The 20,938-nt window shown below is 39.0% G+C and overlaps 1 long non-coding RNA gene across 1 annotated transcript; it reads right to left on the reverse strand.

Annotated features, from left to right (window-relative positions):
* Nucleotides 1-3,126: 3,126 nt before the first annotated feature.
* On the reverse strand, nt 3,127-6,942 carry LOC138407012 (uncharacterized). Its single transcript, XR_011240412.1, has 3 exons — nt 6,735-6,942; nt 5,607-5,671; nt 3,127-4,851 (listed from the first exon to the last, which is right to left on the reverse strand). It is a non-coding gene; the product is annotated as an uncharacterized lncRNA (long non-coding RNA).
* Nucleotides 6,943-20,938: the final 13,996 nt, after the last annotated feature.

Below are 20,938 nucleotides of genomic sequence, written 5' to 3' on the forward strand. Positions count from 1 at the left end.
AATGCAGACACTATCTTTTTTTTTTTTTTTTTTCATTTAATTTTTTTATGAACACACTGCTATTATTCTGAACACAACTCTACATCTCACATGGAACAAGCAGCAATAGATCAACTACATTCAAACAATAACTGTTCAAATCTACTCACAAATCCAGCAGTGACACAATCCAGGTGCTTCAACAAACCTGTAACACATGACATGGTTTACAAACACACATTCATATAAAGTCTCTTTTGATTTAATGAACAAACACACTGAACTGTACAACCACTTACCACTGTTGATCCTCAGTAACACTGGTGGAACAGCTTAGAGGTTTCTTAGGTCCACATGAAGTACAACCTGGTAGACACAATAACACCTGAAACACATGAAGGAAATGGAGTTATGGCTCACATGGAGGGACACACACCTAGTTAGCAAGTGCAGCAAGTTTACCCAATAGATTTTTGAGATAAAACAAGAATAGAAACATACTCACCTGGGACTTTTCGTGGCTGGACATTCACCTTTCTATTGTGACAGAGGCATGACAAGACAGAACCCTAACACAATTTCACCACTTTCAACAACAGTCATTGTGTTCAAAATAACAGCAGTGTGGAGTTCTATTACTCAAGTCAAACAGGTGGCCCTCATTTAAGGACCAAGGCAGCAAATGTTCTACATGCTAGTTCTAGTGCATTTCTCTGAAAATCACTGGAACATGGGTCATTGTTCACAACAACCGCATACTTTGATTCAAAAGTATCAAGACAACCAGAAAACTACTAACCGCTCAACTACAATCATCTCAAATCCTTTAAAATAGCAACCAAAACCACAAAGACGTGGAAGACAACAGAACACTACCATTCAGATGAATCAAACAATAACCTAAATGACACCTCTGCAAAGTCCCATTGTTCAAAAATTAACATGTGCTGAAGAGGTTACAATTTTCCTTAAAGGAAAATACCACAATATTTTGTGGAGTGATGACATCACCACTGTTCAAACCACAGAACACGGTGAAGCATGGTAGCACAAGCACAATACTTCAAGACATTGTGTTGACTTATGCCAAAGAGGAGACACCCTTCAAATGTGTCTTTCAACAAGACAACCACCCCAAACACACAAGTAAGCACGCAGCATCTTCAACATCCAACAACACTAACATAATGGAGTGGCCACTCCGATCATCCTGGACTATAATACCTGTACACAGGTGACGCAACTCGGTCAACTCCATGCAACACACATGTGAAGCAGTTCTCAAACACACTGCTTGTACAACTAAATACAAGTTCAGTGATTCACAGACAAGACACATCTTCTAGCATTTTTCACTTCTTACAATAAATGTTTGACTTTGTAAAGAACAATGCAGACACTATCTTTTTTTTTTTTTTTTTTCATTTAATTTTTTTATGAACACACTGCTATTATTCTGAACACAACTCTACATCTCACATGGAACAAGCAGCAATAGATCAAATACATTCAAACAATAACTGTTCAAATCTACTCACAAATCCAGCAGTGACACAATCCAGGTGCTTCAACAAACCTGTAACACATGACATGGTTTACAAACACACATTCATATAAAGTCTCTTTTGATTTAATGAACAAACACTGAACTGTACAACCACTTACCACTGTTGATCCTCAGTAACACTGGTGGAACAGCTTAGAGGTTTCTTAGGTCCACATGAAGTACAACCTGGTAGACACAATAACACCTGAAACACATGAAGGACATACAGTAACCAGGACTTATGGCTCACCTGGAGGAACACATACCTACTTGCTGCTAAACAACAATCTTTAAAAGCTGATAATCTATTTTAGATCAAACTCACCATTTTCCATGTGGTTCCCTCCCACCACCAAGGACTTTCAGTACAATGTCTGGAAGGGGACAGAAGTGGTCGTCTTTATTTTTAACAACGTCAGTGTGTACAGATTATTCAGACTATTTGCTCTTAATACATTACTTACCTCAAACAACATCGCTCCACCTAACGAGTGAGCCGCTGTCCTCATCGGCCCTGTATGACAGACAAAACAATCAAGGGTCTCATTTAGCATCACTGTGTGGCATTCATACAAAAACTAGACTTACACAAAACTAAATTACTATTTAGAAAACCATGCAGGTGCACCCAATAGATTTTTGAGAAGAGAAAAGAATAGAAACATACTCACCTGGGACTTTTCCTGGCTGGACATTCACCTTTCTATTGTGACAGAGGCATGACAAGACAGAACCCTAACACAATTTCACCACTTTCAACAACAGTCATTGTGTTCAAAATAACAGCAGTGTGGAGTTCTATTACTCAAGTCAAACAGGTGGCCCTCATTTAAGGACCAAGGCAGCAAAGGTTCTACATGCTAGTTCTAGTGCATTTGTCTGAAAATCACTGGAACATGGCTCATTGTTCACAACAGCAGCATACTTTGATTCAAAAGTATCAAGACAACCAGAAAAGTACAAACCGCTCAACTACAATCATCTCAAATCCTTTAAAATAACAACCAAAACCACAAAGACGTGGGAGACAACAGAACACTACCATTCAGATGAATCAGACAATAACCTAAATGACACCTCTGCAAAGTCCCATTGTTGAAAAATTAATATGTGCTGAAGAGGTTACAATTTTCCTTAAAGGAAAATACCACAACATTTTGTGGAGTGATGAAGGCAACACTGTTCAAACCACAGAACACGGTGAAGCATGGTGGCACAAGCACAATACTTCAAGACATCATGTTGCCTTATGCCAAAGAGGAGACACCCTTCAAATGTGTGTTTCAACAAGACAACCACCCCAAACACACAAGTAAGCACACAGCGTCTTCAACATCCAACAACACTAACATAATGGAGTGGCCACTCCGATCATCCTGGACTACAATACCTGTACACAGGTGACACAACTTGGTCGACTCCATGCAACACACATGTGAAGCAGTTCTCAAACACACTGCTTGTACAACTAAATACAAGTTCAGTGATTCACAGACAAGACACATCTTCAAGCATTTTTCCCTTCATACAATAAATGTTTGACTTTGTAAAGAACAATGCAGACACTGCTTTTTTTTCTTTTTTTTTTTAAAAAACAGCCTCATTTTTAGATTTATTGACAGCTGCCATATCCCCCATACACAACATTTAACAATTATTATGTGCTTGTGATAACTGGACTCATTATGTGGCCCTATGAGGCAAACAACATGTAAAATCACACCATTGATACAAATCATGATGAGAACAATACAATGTATGAGGCCCAGCAGTCTCCACACTGGAAACCTACCTTCTGATGCTAACACAGGAGTTTCCAAGAACCTCAGTCCACCGTCCAGATGCACCTCATTGATGACTGATCAGTTAATCACAGTGGAGCTAGAGGAGAGACAAGAGACAAACAGGGACACTACAGGAAACACCCCCACCCTTAAAACAATGATTCAACACTTACATCACATTTCACTAACTAACAACTACAATCAGTGTATTCATTACAATGCATTTGCCAACTAATTACTGCTGCTGGATTCAAAGTGAGCGGCAGACACACAAGTTGTACCACAAGGGAATGTCACTTCACACAAAATGGCTGCCACCACGAGGTGGACAAATCAAACAACAGGTGTTACTCAAGCTACCTTCACGCAACACTCACACAGGTGACCAACACAAACGTGGAGTGCAACACCCACCAAACCAAAAGAGTGACGATTACACCACCTACAAAGTTGCTGCCATTCACCAACACAACATCAATTTCGATGACAAGTACTGCAGCAGTTGAGTCAATTTACTTGGTGACCTTCAACACTAACATTATTTCTGATTTCATTCACATCTCCACTCATTCTCACATATCAACAACTGTTCACACCTTCAGCTTCCTGTTGTTTGTTTTGTGACTTCACAGAAAGTGAATCACTTCCTGTTTGCCAGGTTGTCTTCAAATTAACACTCAAGACATTAACTAGTACAATGGCATGAAACATTACACGTGTTTTAAGAATACCACACTGATTACTTACTTATATTTAGTAGCAGTCAAGAGGTGAAGAACTTTCACTTTACTTTTATTCATAATAGAGATGTCACAGTTACCACTTTTTAAATTATATAAGGTACAGAGTGTAGAATTTAGTGATATCTACTGTTAAAGTTGCATGTTGCAGCTGAACACCTCTCACCTCACCCTCTCCTAAAACATGAAAATAACCTGTGGCAGCTTCAGTTACCTCAAAAGGGATTTAGTTTGTTCAGTCTGGACTACTGTAAAAAACAAGCAGCCTCCATAGAGAGCACCCCCTCGATGTAAATATGGTGTATTTAAATATTAATGGCCTTTTCAACAGTAAATAAAACTATATTCATATAATTTAGATGAAGTGAACTAGTGAAAACATCATGAGGATTATCTGACATTCAATTTCTGCCAATAGATCCCTTTCACCTAAATTTTACACAGTGAACCTTTAAGTGAGAAGATAACAAACAAGTAAATAGGTGGTTGCCACAAATTGGATCAAAAAATAGTAGCATCATCATATCGTGAGTTGCGCTTTTAAAGGGGCCTATTGTGAGATGTTACCTTGATCGCCCACACACGCACAGTAAAACTATCAAAGGGCCCAATCCAGGAATCCTGGACTTGGAGAATTCCTCCCTCTGTCCAGAATTTACACCAACATACCCAGGACACAAAAGCTTCCATCTTGTGCATTTGGAGCAAGAGTTTGCCACATCTTTTGGGGATCTATCATCGTTTATCTCGTCGCTTTGTGCTGCTGTGAGAGGCCTTCAGCGTGACGCAGACAGCTGGAGATCTGCAGGAAATAAGAGTCACAGTTACTCAGGGTTGTGTTCTCCATCAAATCCAACAGCTTAGTGTTTGGGAAATGTACAACTACAACTCACTGTGGATGTTTGGTGATTACTGATTTTGTTTTCAGTTTTATATCAAATCAAATGTCCTTCTACTTATAAGGTCAAAAAAAAACTGAACAACATGGTAGGTAAAAATATAACATAATATATATGAATAGAAGTTCCTATAAATGTTAATTAAACATTTGGAAGGGCCTTTTCGTGATGTCACGCTACATACATACATACATATATATATATATATATATATATATATATATATATATATATATATTTATTTGGGGTTTGGTAGGGCTGGGTGATACAACACTATTGATAAAATGTGTGGACTCTGCTGACATCTGGTGGTGAAGCTGTGTGTTGCAGCTTCTCCTTCCAAACATGAAAGAATATGTTAGACGACATACTAACCTATGCCTTTTTGTCCTTCTTATTTTAGACGACATACTAACCTATGACTTTTTTTGTCATATTTTAGACGACATACTAACCTATGACTTTTTTTTCTTATTATTTTAGACGACATGACATCCTAGAAAAAGTCATAGTATAATATGACGTCTGAAATTTAAATGTATCAAGAGTCGCAGCAGATTCCACTATTAACAAACATGTTAACAATGGAAAAGCTGCAGCAACACGTCAAACACACAGAAGATCCAATAAATGTGTTGATATTTTAAGCAATAGTCACCAAATGATGGGTCTGTGGGCTCCTGGCATCTCCAGCGTACTGGCTCCCTCTACCTCCATCCCTAGCTAATGACAGTAGCAAACATAGCAAACAAATGATACGAGCTTTCCTTAGGAACACACTTTAGTTCATATAAAATACATTTAAATGGAGCAGGGAGCTCAAACGGTGACATTAACATTTTAATAAAGGTCAAATCAGGGCTGAGCGATAAAAGAATATCAATAATGATGTCCAATATATATCAATGTAATGATTATGCATTGTGAAAACAATGTCGAGGTAGAGCACATGCAATAGATGCCACGTGTCTAGTGCAATTCTTTACTCATTCAACAGAGCAATAGTAATAAAACAATTTAAATGATCTAATCTGTTAAATAGAGATGAAACAATAAACCTGTTTCAATTCAATTTAATTTGTATAGCACCAAATCATAATATACATTATCTCAAGGCACTTTAAAATCTCATTTAACATAGAGAAACCCAACAGTTCCCACAATGAGCAGCACTTTGGCGACTGTGGAGAGGAAAAACTCCCTCCCTCCCTGTTTATCGTCATGATCATTATTTTCCATGTATATTGATTTATGATGGTAAATTATATATAATTGGATGTTTTACATGGCTGCAAAACACTATCAATACTTATTGCAATTTAATATTCATCATAAAGGTTATATATACGCATATACGTACCAAGGTTATTATAGTTTTGAAATTGTCATTAGTTTTTATTTTTATTTAGTTTTTCAGTTTGCATTTTTATTTCATATATATATATATATATATTAATACACAATACAAATCTATGAAATCAACACGTATTGAACTTGTGTTACTTTGATATTGATGAAAATGAAAAGCTGATCATTATTCAAGTGGACGTACTTTAGTTAGTTTAGGACAAAAGAAGCGATCGAGTGTTTTACAAGAGAATTCCACACGCGCTCAGGTGTGGTTAGCTTGGGATGCTAGCTTAGCTTAGCATCGACACGAGGAACTAATGAGACGAGTTTTGCTCGAAAACGCAAGTGAACAATGAAAAATGTGCAGCGACACGTCAAACACACAGAAGATATAATAACTGTGTATAACTGTGTTGATATTTAAAACAGTATTCACCTCGTGAAGATCTACGGGCTCCCGATCCAAGCAGTTCCGCATCCAAGCGGAAGTACCGACTGGCAAACAGGAAGTGGAGCACTCCAATGGGATATATGGAGAAGGGGAACTTCGAATAGACCAAGTTACGTAGACTCGCGGGGGTGGAGTTTCTTTATCTAACTCAAACAATAAATATTGTAAACAATTTCCAAACATTCGTGGGCACGACTGATTTAAAAAAAATGTAAAGCACATCATATGATATGATAATAAAATATCACAATCTGTTTATTTCATTCATTTTTTAATGTTATTCATCCCTCATGAGCACATCCATTGACAGGATGATATAAAGTTATTATAATTGATCTTCAGGGTTGTTACTACTCTGAAAAGTATGTACACTTACTGCACTTGGGCTTTTTAATATAATTTGTATACCTTACTATACAATGATTGGGTTTTTTGCATTCTTTTGCCTTAATATACAATTCATCTTGATGATATTATATATATATTATCAGAGAACTATGATGGGAAGAGGGCTGCATTGGACTGAATTATATATTTTCAGCCCCTGTGCCTAAGTACTGCTGTATGTGTATACATTGTAGCTTTAAAGCATGTTTACCTTTTTTTTTGGTTTCTTCCGCACACACACACAATCTCACATTACTTAGCCGAAGCAATATCCTTTAACTGCCCATGTTGGTTTATAGACTTGCTTGGTGAACTGAGCCAGCAGCAGGCAGCCTTGTGCCGTCCGTGCCATGTGGCGTGGCCTCAAATTCACCGTTTTCCTAATTAGGTGTCAGCAAGGATGGCAGATGATGTCTCTTCTCTCCTCCTCAATGTGGACACCAATGTGCTGGGCCTTGGCAAGCAGGAAATCGAAGAGCGGAGGAAATGCGGGCAGCGTGACTGAGTCACACGTTTTTCTTTACCTTCCATTAACAGACATATCAGTGGTGACGCATACACCAAAAAGTGCCACGGTCCCAAATATTACTGGATCAATCTGGTCTGCCGATATCTTTGGTTTTAGCAATATGATTCACACTGAGCCATTTATTTGCATCCTTCTATCGTGGTTATTTTGTGGACACCAGGTGTTCCCAGTGTGAACTCTGCAGGAACTATTCAACCCAGTTGCGAATTCCTGCTCAGAAAACAGACTTGACGTCAGAATAGGATGAAATTAGCTTCAGTTCCACGAATAACTCTGAAAAGCTTGCATTTGAATTTGGGAGCCACATACATCACACTCCTGCACACAGGGATTATTTACTAACAATTAAACAGAAGGTTATTTCACAAATGAGAGCACTGGTGCACTCCGTGTTGTCATTGTAATGATTACTGATGCTGAAAAGATGGAGTTAATGATCCTGATGATGACACTCATTAGTTATTGAGATACCACGAGCTCAAAGGTTCATCGTGGGTATCGATTCATTTGTCAGTGCCTGAGAATTACTCGAGGGTTGTTCTTATTATAGCGATGTGTTTCTGGCTGTTTCTTCTTCTGTACTTTGTCCCCAGTGACGGCGGTTTACATTCAAAATAAATTGCATCCAACCAACAAGAAATATTTGTCATAAAGCTGTATCAGCAGAGTTTACTGAGCTCACCGGACTCCCGCCGTGTGGGCACTCAATGTGTTCGTTATGGACGAGAAAGTGCCACAGCAAAATTCACGGGTGGATTCATTGCGATGTAGCCACCGCTGCAGATATGGACCGTGTCCGAAATCTGTCTTTTTCGTTCGCTCGCTAATCCCTGTGCAACAGATGCGATATCGCTCGCTCCATGGTGAGCGGTAAACTTTGAGGACAATAAACAGAGAGCAATAATATAATAATTATGGAGTGATTTCACACTTCCATAGTTGGTAAAAAACAATCTCTGGGCCCATCGGTTATCATCTGAAGATGTATTGGCCACTGGGGCAATGGTTCTAGTGGAGACAACAGATATCCAGGCCAAGACTGTGTCTTCCTTTCACTTCCTGTCTACAGTCCGAGGTAAACGTTTAAAAAACATGAAACACCAAAAAGAGCGATATTTTATGTGCGTGTTTTGGTTATATGCATATGAATGGAGATAAATTAAATGGCAGACAGCAGATGTATTTCAGCCAATATGCTCCACTTCTTTTGCTCTACGCACCCACTGTTTACCTTCGGACCATTCTGTGTGGCATTTGCATTTTCCCCGTGTCTGTGGAGGTTCGAGGAGAACAGTTTCAATCTGAAAAGTGGAATGATACCTTCTCTTACAGCAAAATCAGGGAGAGATTGAGAAAAAATAACACCCGAGGAGCTCCCTACATTTTTCTTTCAACCTTTTTTCTGTCTCCTGCCCCACAGTGCAGCTCTTAAACCCTGCACTACCCTTCACTTTGCTCATCTGCAATTTTCTCATCCACCTGAAAACAAGGCATGAATTTCAACTGTGACAATGCACTGTAAAGAATACAGTACTGCACAAAATGTATTTCAATGTGGACTAAACATTCATTAATAGAAAATATGTTTTTTTTTTATCAAGATACAATTATTATTCTCTGAGAAATCACATATAATGTTAAAATATTTCACAATATTGAATAATTTGATTTGCCCCTGATCTGAAACAGGACCACAATGTAATTGGATCCTCACTGACCCATATCCCTCCACCCCCACAGAAATCCATCTGGTAATTTTAACATAATCCCTCAGTTAACACAGTTTATTTCTATAGTCACATTCTTTTTTATGGGTCTTAATCCTGTTTACGAACAAACAGACAGAGGGGTGACAACATAACTACCTTGGCAGAGGTAACTAAAGCAAAGTACCTCAAAACTTAAGTACAAAACACACAAGCTACTCCATATTGAATGCAGCGTGTGTATTTGACGGTGCGTTCCACTTATTCCTGTCTTGATGTTTTTCACCCCATTTCATTTATCTGTCAACTTTAGGAAAAGGTACTTTGCCGTTTCAGATTAAAACAAACATTTAGCAACAATTGAATCGATTAGGAATTATGACGACAGATACATTTGTTTTAGCATCAGAGAACTTTATTGACTGCTTTGTGCTGTTTTTTTGGTTTGATTCGATTCATGTGTCAGAATCTGCCTCTGTGGATAATAAATACACGTGTGTGTTTGAGTGTTAAACCTCTCACTCCCATCTTCTCCTCTTCCTCCTCGCAGACTTCAAGGTCACCATGCGGCTATTTCCAGCTCGTCTTCGCTCTCATCCGTGTCGCAAAATGACAATTCAATTCAATTCAATTTTATTTATATAGCGCCAATTCATAATTTACATTATCTCAAGGCACTTTACATTTAAAGGTCAAGACCTTAAAACTATATTAACATAGAGAAACCCAACAGTTTCCACAATGAGCAAGCACAGGCGACTGTGGAGAGGAAAAACTCCCTCATTAACAGGGAGAAACCTCTGGCAGAACCAGGCTCAATGTGGGTGGTCATCTGCCTCAACCGGTTGGGGTGAGGAAAGAAAAGTAAGGGGGGAGGAAAGGAGAGATGGGTGGAAAGCGGGGGAGAGAAGAGAGAGATGAGGTGGAGAGAGAGAGACCGGGAACAATTTGGCACCATCAGTATCAAGGCTGACTATAACAATAACTAAATAAATAATGATGACAATGGTGATGGTAGTCGTTGTTGTCCTGCAGTCCCGGTGCCGGAGTTATCTGAAACGAGATAGAGAGAAGAGCCAGAGGGACTATGGGAGGACAAAGTGACACTTTGACATGATGCCATGTTAAAACTAATAAATAAATAAATAAACAGGTGTGGGGGGGCAGAGAGACAGAGGGAAGTGATGAAGTGCTCAATGCATGATGGGAGTTCCCCCAGCAGTCTAGACCTATAGCAGCACAACTAAGAGATGGTTCAAGACTCACCTGATCCAGCCCTAACTATAGGCTTTGTCAAAGAGGAAGTTTTTTAATTTTACTTTAAATGCTGGGACACTGTCTGCCTCCCCAACCCAGAGTGGGAGCTGGTTCCACAGGACAGGAGCCTGATAGCTAAATGTTCTACCTCCTGCTCTACTCTTACAGACTCTTGGAACCACTAGAGAGCCTGTGTTTTGGGAACGAATAAGGTGTTATCAGCTCTTTGATATATGAAGGGGCGTAATTGTTGAGGGCTTTAAAAGTGAGGAGCAGGATCTTGAATTCTATTCTAAATTTTACCGGGAGCCAATGTAAGGAAGCTAAGACAGGAGTGATATGATCTCTCCTTCTAGTTCCTGTCAGCACTCGTGCTGCAGCATTTTGGACCAACTGGAGACTTTTAACAGTCTTCATGGAGCATCCTGCTAATAGAGAGTTGCAGTAATCTAATCTAGAGGTTACAAACACGTGGACTGGTTTTTCAGCATCCTGCTTAGAAAGGATGTTTCTAATTTTGGTAATATTGCGCAGATGGAAGAAAGCCGTCCTAGACACTAGTTTAATATGGGGGTCAAATGACATGTCTTGGTCGAACAACACTCCAAGGTTCCACACAGTGGAGCTGGAAGCCAGACTGACACCATCCAAAGTGACTATCTGGTCAGACAGTGTTTCTCTGAGATGTTTAGGGCCAATTACAACAACCTCAGTTTTGTCTGAGTTTACAAGTACAACATTTTGGGTCATCCAGGCCTTGGTATCTTTGAGACATTCCTGAAGTTGAAATAGGCGATTAGATTCATCATGCTTCATGGAAATATACAATTGGGTGTCGTCTGCATAGCAGTGGAATTGTATGTGGTGCTGTCTGATAATGTTGCCTAAGGGGAGCATATATAAGGTGAAGAGGATTGGTCCAAGGACAGAACCTTGTGGAACTCCATGATTAACTTGCATGTGCATGGAGTAGTCATTGTTAACATTAATAAATTGGAATCTATCTCATAAATATGATTTAAACCAGTGTAGTGCTGTTCCTTTAATTCCTATATGTTGTTCTAATCTCTGTAGCAGAATCTTATAATCTATTGTGTCAAAGGCTGCACTAAGGTCCAACAAGACGAGGACAGAGACAAGTCCATCATCTGATGCCATAAGAAGGTCATTGGTGACTTTCAATAGTGCTGTTTCTGTGCTGTGATAGGTTCTAAATCCTGACTGAAATTTTTCCAATAAAACGTTACTATCTAAGGAACCACACAGCTGGTTAGCAACGGCTTTTTCTAGGATTTTGGAAATGAAGGCCAGGTTGGATATGGGTCTACCGTTAGCTAAAACCTCTGGATCAAGCGTAGGCTTTTTAAGCAGAGGTTTAATAACGGCTACCTTAAAAGCCTGTGGTACGTAGCCGGTTAGCAAAGACATATTAATCTGATTTAAAATGGAACGGTCAATTAGGGGTAGGACTTCTTTAAAAAGTCTAGTTGGAACAGAGTCCAGCTGACAAGTAGTTGGTTTAGATGATGAAACTAACGAGGTCAGTTCAGGAAGATCAATCGAGTAAAATTTGTTTAGACATAAATCTGGTGCTATGGTTTCAGGACCAGACAATGTATCAGTGTTATTCACTGGGAGGAGGTGGTGGATTTTATCCCTGATGGTTGTAATTTCATTAGTGAAGAAGCTCATGAAGTCATTGCTTCTCACATCTAGAGGAATAGATGGGTCAGTAGAGGTGTGACTTTCTGTCAGCCTGGCTACAGTGCTGAAGAGGAACCTGGGGTTGTTCCTATTTTCTTCTATTAGTAATGAATAATAAGAGGTTTGGGCATTTCTAAGTGCTTTTTTGTCATTTATAAGGCTATTCTTCCAGGCTAGGTGGAAGTCTTGGCGATTGGTGGAACGCCACTTCCTTTCTAGCTTCCGCGATGTCTGTTTTAGAACGCGCGTTTGGGAATTATACCACGGAGCTAATCTCCTCTGACTTAGTTTCTTCTTTTTTAATGGGGCGACAGCTTCAAGTGCTGTTTTTAGTGAGGCTGCAGTACTATTTACAAAGTTATCAACTAGTGTGGGAGTAAGGTTTTGATAATCTTCTTGTATTGTACTGAGACATGGCTGAGAGGGAAGTGAGGAGGGGAGCAGTTCTTTAAATTTGTGAACAGTTTTGTCGGATAAACATCGACTGTAATAGAATTTCCGTCCAGAATTGACGTAATTAAGAACAATGCAGACACTATCTTTTATTTATTTATTTATTTTTTATTAACACACTGCTATTATTTTGAACACAACTCTACATCTCACATGGAACAAGCAGCAATAGATCAACTACATTCAAACCATAACTGTTCAAATCTACTCTCAAATCCAGCAGTGACACAATCCAGGTGCTTCAACAAACCTGTAACACATGACATGGTTTACAAACACACATTGATATAAAGTCTCTTTTGATTTAATGAACAAACACTGAACTGTACAACCACTTACCACTGTTGATCCTCAGTAACACTGGTGGAACAGCTTAGAGGTTTCTTAGGTCCACATGAAGTACAACCTGCTAGACACAATAACACCTGAAACACATGAAGGACATACAGTAACCAGGACTTATGGCTCACCTGGAGGAACACATACCTACTTGCTGCTAAACAACAATCTTTAAAAGCTGATAATCTATTTTAGATCAAACTCACCATTTTCCATGTGGTTCCCTCCCACCACCAAGGACTTTCAGTACAATGTCTGGAAGGGGACAGAAGTGGTCGTCTTTATTTTTTTACAACTTTAACAACGTCAGTGTGTACAGATTATTCAGACTATTTGCTCTTAATACATTACTTACCTCAAACAACATCGCTCCACCTAACGAGTGAGCCGCTGTCCTCATCGGCCCTGTATGACAGACAAAACAATCAAGGGTCTCATTTAGCATCACTGTGTGGCATTCATACAAAAACTAGACTTACACAAAACTAAATTACTATTTAGAAAACCATGCAGGTTCACCCAATAGATTTTTGAGAAGAGAAAAGAATAGAAACATACTCACCTGGGACTTTTCCTGGCTGGACATTCACCTTTCTATTGTGACAGAGGCATGACAAGACACAACCCTAACACAATTTCACCACTTTCAACAACAGTCATTGTGTTCAAAATAACAGCAGTGTGGAGTTCTATTACTCAAGTCAAACAGCTGGCCCTCATTTAAGGACCAAGGCAGCAAATGTTCTACATGCTAGTTCTAGTGCATTTGTCTGAAAATCACTGGAACATGGGTCACTGTTCACAACAACCGCATACTTTGATTCAAAAGTATCAAGACAACCAGAAAACTACTAACCGCTCAACTACAATCATCTCAAATCCTTTAAAATAACAACCAAAACCACAAAGACGTGGAAGACAACAGAACACTACCATTCAGATGAATCAGACAATAACCTAAATGACACCTAAGCAAAGTCCTATTGTTGAAGCATGGTAGCACAAGCACAATACTTCAAGACAATGTGTTGCCTTATGCCAAAGAGGAGACACCCTTCAAATGTGTGTTTCAACTAGACAACCACCCCAAACACACAAGTAAGCACGCAGCATCTTCAACATCCAACAACACTAACATAATGGAGTGGCCACTCCGATCATCCTGGACTACAATACCTGTACACAGGTGACACAACTTGGTCGACTCCATGCAACACACATGTGAAGCAGTTCTCAAACACACTGCTTGTACAACTAAATACAAGTTCAGTGATTCACAGACAAGACACATCTTCTAGCATTTTTCCCTTCATACAATAAATGTTTGACTTTGTAAACAACAATGCAGAAACTATCTTTTATTTATTATTATTTTTTTATTTATTAACACTGCTATTATTTTGAACACAACTCTACATCTCACATGGAACAAGCAGCAATAGATCAACTACATTCAAACAATAACTGTTCAAATCTACTCACAAATCCAGCAGTGACACAATCCAGGTGCTTCAACAAACCTGTAACACATGACATGGTTTACAAACACACATTGATATAAAGTCTCTTTTGATTTAATGAACAAACACACTGAACTGTACAACCACTTACCACTGTTGATCCTCAGTAACACTGGTGGAACAGCTTAGAGGTTTCTTAGGTCCACATGAAGTACAACCTGGTAGACACAATAACACCTGAAACACATGAAGGAAATGGAGTTATGGCTCACATGGAGGGACACACACCTAGTTAGCAAGTGCAGCAAGTTTACCCAATAGATTTTTGAGATAAAACAAGAATAGAAACATACTCACCTGGGACTTTTCCTGGCTGGACATTCACCTTTCTATTGTGACAGAGGCATGACAAGACAGAACCCTAACACAATTTCACCACTTTCAACAACAGTCATTGTGTTCAAAATAACAGCAGTGTGGACTTCTATTACTCAAGTCAAACAGCTGGCCCTCATTTAAGGACCAAGGCAGCAAATGTTCTACATGCTAGTTCTAGTGCATTTCTCTGAAAATCACTGGAACATGGGTCATTGTTCACAACAACAGCATACTTTGATTCAAAAGTATCAAGACAACCAGAAAAGTACAAACCGCTCAACTACAATCATCTCAAATCCTTTAAAATAACAACCAAAACCACAAAGACGTGGAAGACAACAGAACACTACCATTCAGATGAATCAAACAATAACCTAAATGACACCTATGCAAAGTCCCATTGTTCAAAAATCAACATGTGCTGAAGAGGTTACAATTTTCCTTAAAGGAAAATACCACAACATTTTGTGGAGTGATGACATCACCACTGTTCAAACCACAGAACACGGTGAAGCATGGTAGCACAAGCACAATACTTCAAGACATCGTGGTGACTTATGCCAAAGAGGAGACACCCTTCAAATGTGTCTTTCAACAAGACAACCACCCCAAACACACAAGTAAGCACGCAGCATCTTCAACATCCAACAACACTAACATAATGGAGTGGCCACTCCGATCATCCTGGACTACAATACCTGTACACAGGTGACACAACTTGGTCGACTCCATGCAACACACATGTGAAGCAGTTCTCAAACACACTGCTCGTACAACTAAATACAAGTTCAGTGATTCACAGACAAGACACATCTTCTAGCATTTTTCCCTTCATACAATTAATGTTTGACTTTGTAAAAACCAATGCAGACACTATCTTTTATTTATTTATTAACACACTGCTATTATTCTGAACACAACTCTACATCTCACATGGAACAAGCAGCAATAGATCAAATACATTCAAACAATAACTGTTCAAATCTACTCACAAATCCAGCAGTGACACAATCCAGGTGCTTCAACAAACCTGTAACACATGACATGGTTTACAAACACACATTGATATAAAGTCTCTTTTGATTTAATGAACAAACACTGAACTGTACAACCACTTACCACTGTTGATCCTCAGTAACACTGGTGGAACAGCTTAGAGGTTTCTTAGGTCCACATGAAGTACAACCTGGTAGACACAATAACACCTGAAACACATGAAGGACATACAGTAACCAGGACTTATGGCTCACCTGGAGGAACACATACCTACTTGCTGCTAAACAACAATCTTTAAAAGCTGATAATCTATTTTAGATCAAACTCACCATTTTCCATGTGGTTCCCTCCCACCACCAAGGACTTTCAGTACAATGTCTGGAAGGGGACAGAAGTGGTCATCTTTATTTTTAACAACGTCAGTGTGTACAGATTATTCAGACTATTTGCTCTTAATACATTACTTACCTCAAACAACATCGCTCCACCTAACGAGTGAGCCGCTGTCCTCATCGGCCCTGTATGACAGACAAAACAATCAAGGGTCTCATTTAGCATCACTGTGCGGCATTCATACAAAAACTGGACTTACACAAAACTAAATTACTATTTAGAAAACCATGCAGGTGCACCCAATAGATTTTTGAGAAGAGAAAAGAATAGAAACATACTCACCTGGGACTTTTCCTGGCTGGACATTCACCTTTCTATTGTGACAGAGGCATGACAAGACACAACCCTAACACAATTTCACCACTTTCAACAACAGTCATTGTGTTCAAAATAACAGCAGTGTGGAGTTCTATTACTCAAGTCAAACAGCTGGCCCTCATTTAAGGACCAAGGCAGCAAAGGTTCTACATGCTAGCTCTAGTGCATTTGTCTGAAAATCACTGGAACATGGGTCATTGTTCACAACAACAGCATACTTTGATTCAAAAGTATCAAGACAACCAGAAAAGTACAAACCGCTCAACTACAATCATCTCAAATCCTTTAAAATAGCAACCAAAACCACAAAGACGTGGAAGACAACAGAACACTACCATTCAGATGAATCAAACAATAACCTAAATGACACCTCTGCAAAGTCCCATTGTTCAAAAATCAACATCTGCTGAAGAGGTTACAATTTTCCTTAAAGGAAAATACCACAACATTTTGTGGAGTGATGACATCACCACTGTTCAAACCACAGAACACTGTGAAGCATGGTGGCACAAGCACAATACTTCAAGACATCGTGGTGACTTATGCCAAAGAGGAGACACCCTTCAAATGTGTCTTTCAACAAGACAACCACCCCAAACACACAAGTAAGCACGCAGCATCTTCAACATCCAACAACACTAACATAATGGAGTGGCCACTCCGATCATCCTGGACTATAATACCTGTACACAGGTGACACAACTTGGTTGAGTCCATGCAACACACATGTGAAGCAGTTCTCAAACACACTGCTTGTACAACTAAATACAAGTTCAGTGATTCACAGACAAGACACATCTTCTAGCATTTTTCCCTTCATACAATAAATGTTTGACTTTGTAAACAACAATGCAGAAACTATCTTTTATTTATTATTAATTTTTTATTTATTAACACACTGCTATTATTTTGAACACAACTCTACATCTCACATGGAACAAGCAGCAATAGATCAACTACATTCAAACCATAACTGTTCAAATCTACTCACAAATCCAGCAGTGACACAATCCAGGTGCTTCAACAAACCTGTAACACATGACATGGTTTACAAACACACATTCATATAAAGTCTCTTTTGATTTAATGAACAAACACTGAACTGTACAACCACTTACCACTGTTGATCCTCAGTAACACTGGTGGAACAGCTTAGAGGTTTCTTAGGTCCACATGAAGTACAACCTGGTAGACACAATAACACCTGAAACACATGAAGGACATACAGTAACCAGGACTTATGGCTCACCTGGAGGAACACATACCTACTTGCTGCTAAACAACAATCTTTAAAAGCTGATAATCTATTTTAGATCACACTCACCATTTTCCATGTGGTTCCCTCCCACCACCAAGGACTTTCAGTACAATGTCTGGAAGGGGACAGAAGTGGTCATCTTTATTTTTAACAACGTCAGTGTGTACAGATTATTCAGACTATTTGCTCTTAATACATTACTTACCTCAAACAACATCGCTCCACCTAACGAGTGAGCCGCTGTCCTCATCGGCCCTGTATGACAGACAAAACAATCAAGGGTCTCATTTAGCATCACTGTGTGGCATTCATACAAAAACTAGACTTACACAAAACTAAATTACTATTTAGAAAACCATGCAGGTTCACCCAATAGATTTTTGAGAAGAGAAAAGAATAGAAACATACTCACCTGGGACTTTTCCTGGCTGGACATTCACCTTTCTATTGTGACAGAGGCATGACAAGACACAACCCTAACACAATTTCACCACTTTCAACAACAGTCATTGTGTTCAAAATAACAGCAGTGTGGAGTTCTATTACTCAAGTCAAACAGCTGGCCCTCATTTAAGGACCAAGGCAGCAAATGTTCTACATGCTAGTTCTAGTGCATTTGTCTGAAAATCACTGGAACATGGGTCATTGTTCACAACAACAGCATACTTTGATTCAAAAGTATCAAGACAACCAGAAAACTACTAACCGCTCAACTACAATCATCTCAAATCCTTTAAAATAACAACCAAAACCACAAAGACGTGGAAGACAACAGAACACTACCATTCAGATGAATCAGACAATAACCTAAATGACACCTAAGCAAAGTCCTATTGTTGAAGCATGGTAGCACAAGCACAATACTTCAAGACAATGTGTTGCCTTATGCCAAAGAGGAGACACCCTTCAAATGTGTGTTTCAACTAGACAACCACCCCAAACACACAAGTAAGCACGCAGCATCTTCAACATCCAACAACACTAACATAATGGAGTGGCCACTCCGATCATCCTGGACTACAATACCTGTACACAGGTGACACAACTTGGTCGACTCCATGCAACACACATGTGAAGCAGTTCTCAAACACACTGCTTGTACAACTAAATACAAGTTCAGTGATTCACAGACAAGACACATCTTCTAGCATTTTTCCCTTCATACAATAAATGTTTGACTTTGTAAACAACAATGCAGAAACTATCTTTTATTTATTATTATTTTTTTATTTATTAACACTGCTATTATTTTGAACACAACTCTACATCTCACATGGAACAAGCAGCAATAGATCATCTACATTCAAACAATAACTGTTCAAATCTACTCACAAATCCAGCAGTGACACAATCCAGGTGCTTCAACAAACCTGTAACACATGACATGGTTTACAAACACACATTGATATAAAGTCTCTTTTGATTTAATGAACAAACACACTGAACTGTACAACCACTTACCACTGTTGATCCTCAGTAACACTGGTGGAACAGCTTAGAGGTTTCTTAGGTCCACATGAAGTACAACCTGGTAGACACAATAACACCTGAAACACATGAAGGAAATGGAGTTATGGCTCACATGGAGGGACACACACCTAGTTAGCAAGTGCAGCAAGTTTACCCAATAGATTTTTGAGATAAAACAAGAATAGAAACATACTCACCTGGGACTTTTCCTGGCTGGACATTCACCTTTCTATTGTGACAGAGGCATGACAAGACAGAACCCTAACACAATTTCACCACTTTCAACAACAGTCATTGTGTTCAAAATAACAGCAGTGTGGAGTTCTATTACTCAAGTCAAACAGGTGGCCCTCATTTAAGGACCAAGGCAGCAAATGTTCTACATGCTAGTTCTAGTGCATTTGTCTGAAAATCACTGGAACATGGGTCATTGTTCACAACAACAGCATACTTTGATTCAAAAGTATCAAGACAACCAGAAAAGTACAAACCGCTCAACTACAATCATCTCAAATCCTTTAAAATAACAACCAAAACCACAAAGACGTGGAAGACAACAGAACACTACCATTCAGATGAATCAAACAATAACCTAAATGACACCTATGCAAAGTCCCATTGTTCAAAAATCAACATGTGCTGAAGAGGTTACAATTTTCCTTAAAGGAAAATACCACAACATTTTGTGGAGTGATGACATCACCACTGTTCAAACCACAGAACACGGTGAAGCATGGTAGCACAAGCACAATACTTCAAGACATCGTGGTGACTTATGCCAAAGAGGAGACACCCTTCAAATGTGTCTTTCAACAAGACAACCACCCCAAACACACAAGTAAGCACGCAGCATCTTCAACATCCAACAACACTAACATAATGGAGTGGCCACTCCGATCATCCTGGACTCCAATACCTGTACACAGGTGACACAACTTGGTTGAGTCCATGCAACACACATGTGAAGCAGTTCTCAAACACACTGCTTGTACAACTAAATACAAGTTCAGTGATTCACAGACAAGACACATCTTCTAGCATTTTTCCCTTCATACAATAAATGTTTGACTTTGTAAACAACAATGCAGAAACTATCTTTTATTTATTATTAATTTTTTATTTATTAACACACTGCTATTATTTTGAACACAACTCTACATCTCACATGGAACAAGCAGCAATAGATCAACTACATTCAAACCATAACTGTTCAAATCTACTCACAAATCCAGCAGTGACACAATCCAGGTGCTTCAACAAACCTGTAACACATGACATGGTTTACAAACACACATTCATATAAAGTCTCTTTTGATTTAATGAACAAACACTGAACTGTACAACCACTTACCACTGTTGATCCTCAGTAACACTGGTGGAACAGCTTAGAGGTTTCTTAGGTCCACATGAAGTACAACCTGGTAGACACAATAACACCTGAAACACATGAAGGACATACAGTAACCAGGACTTATGGCTCACCTGGAGGAACACATACCTACTTGCTGCTAAACAACAATCTTTAAAAGCTGATAATCTAT

Source organism: Paralichthys olivaceus, chromosome 24, assembly GCF_024713975.1.
Source record: "Paralichthys olivaceus isolate ysfri-2021 chromosome 24, ASM2471397v2, whole genome shotgun sequence".
Lineage (NCBI taxonomy): Eukaryota > Metazoa > Chordata > Actinopteri > Pleuronectiformes > Paralichthyidae > Paralichthys > Paralichthys olivaceus.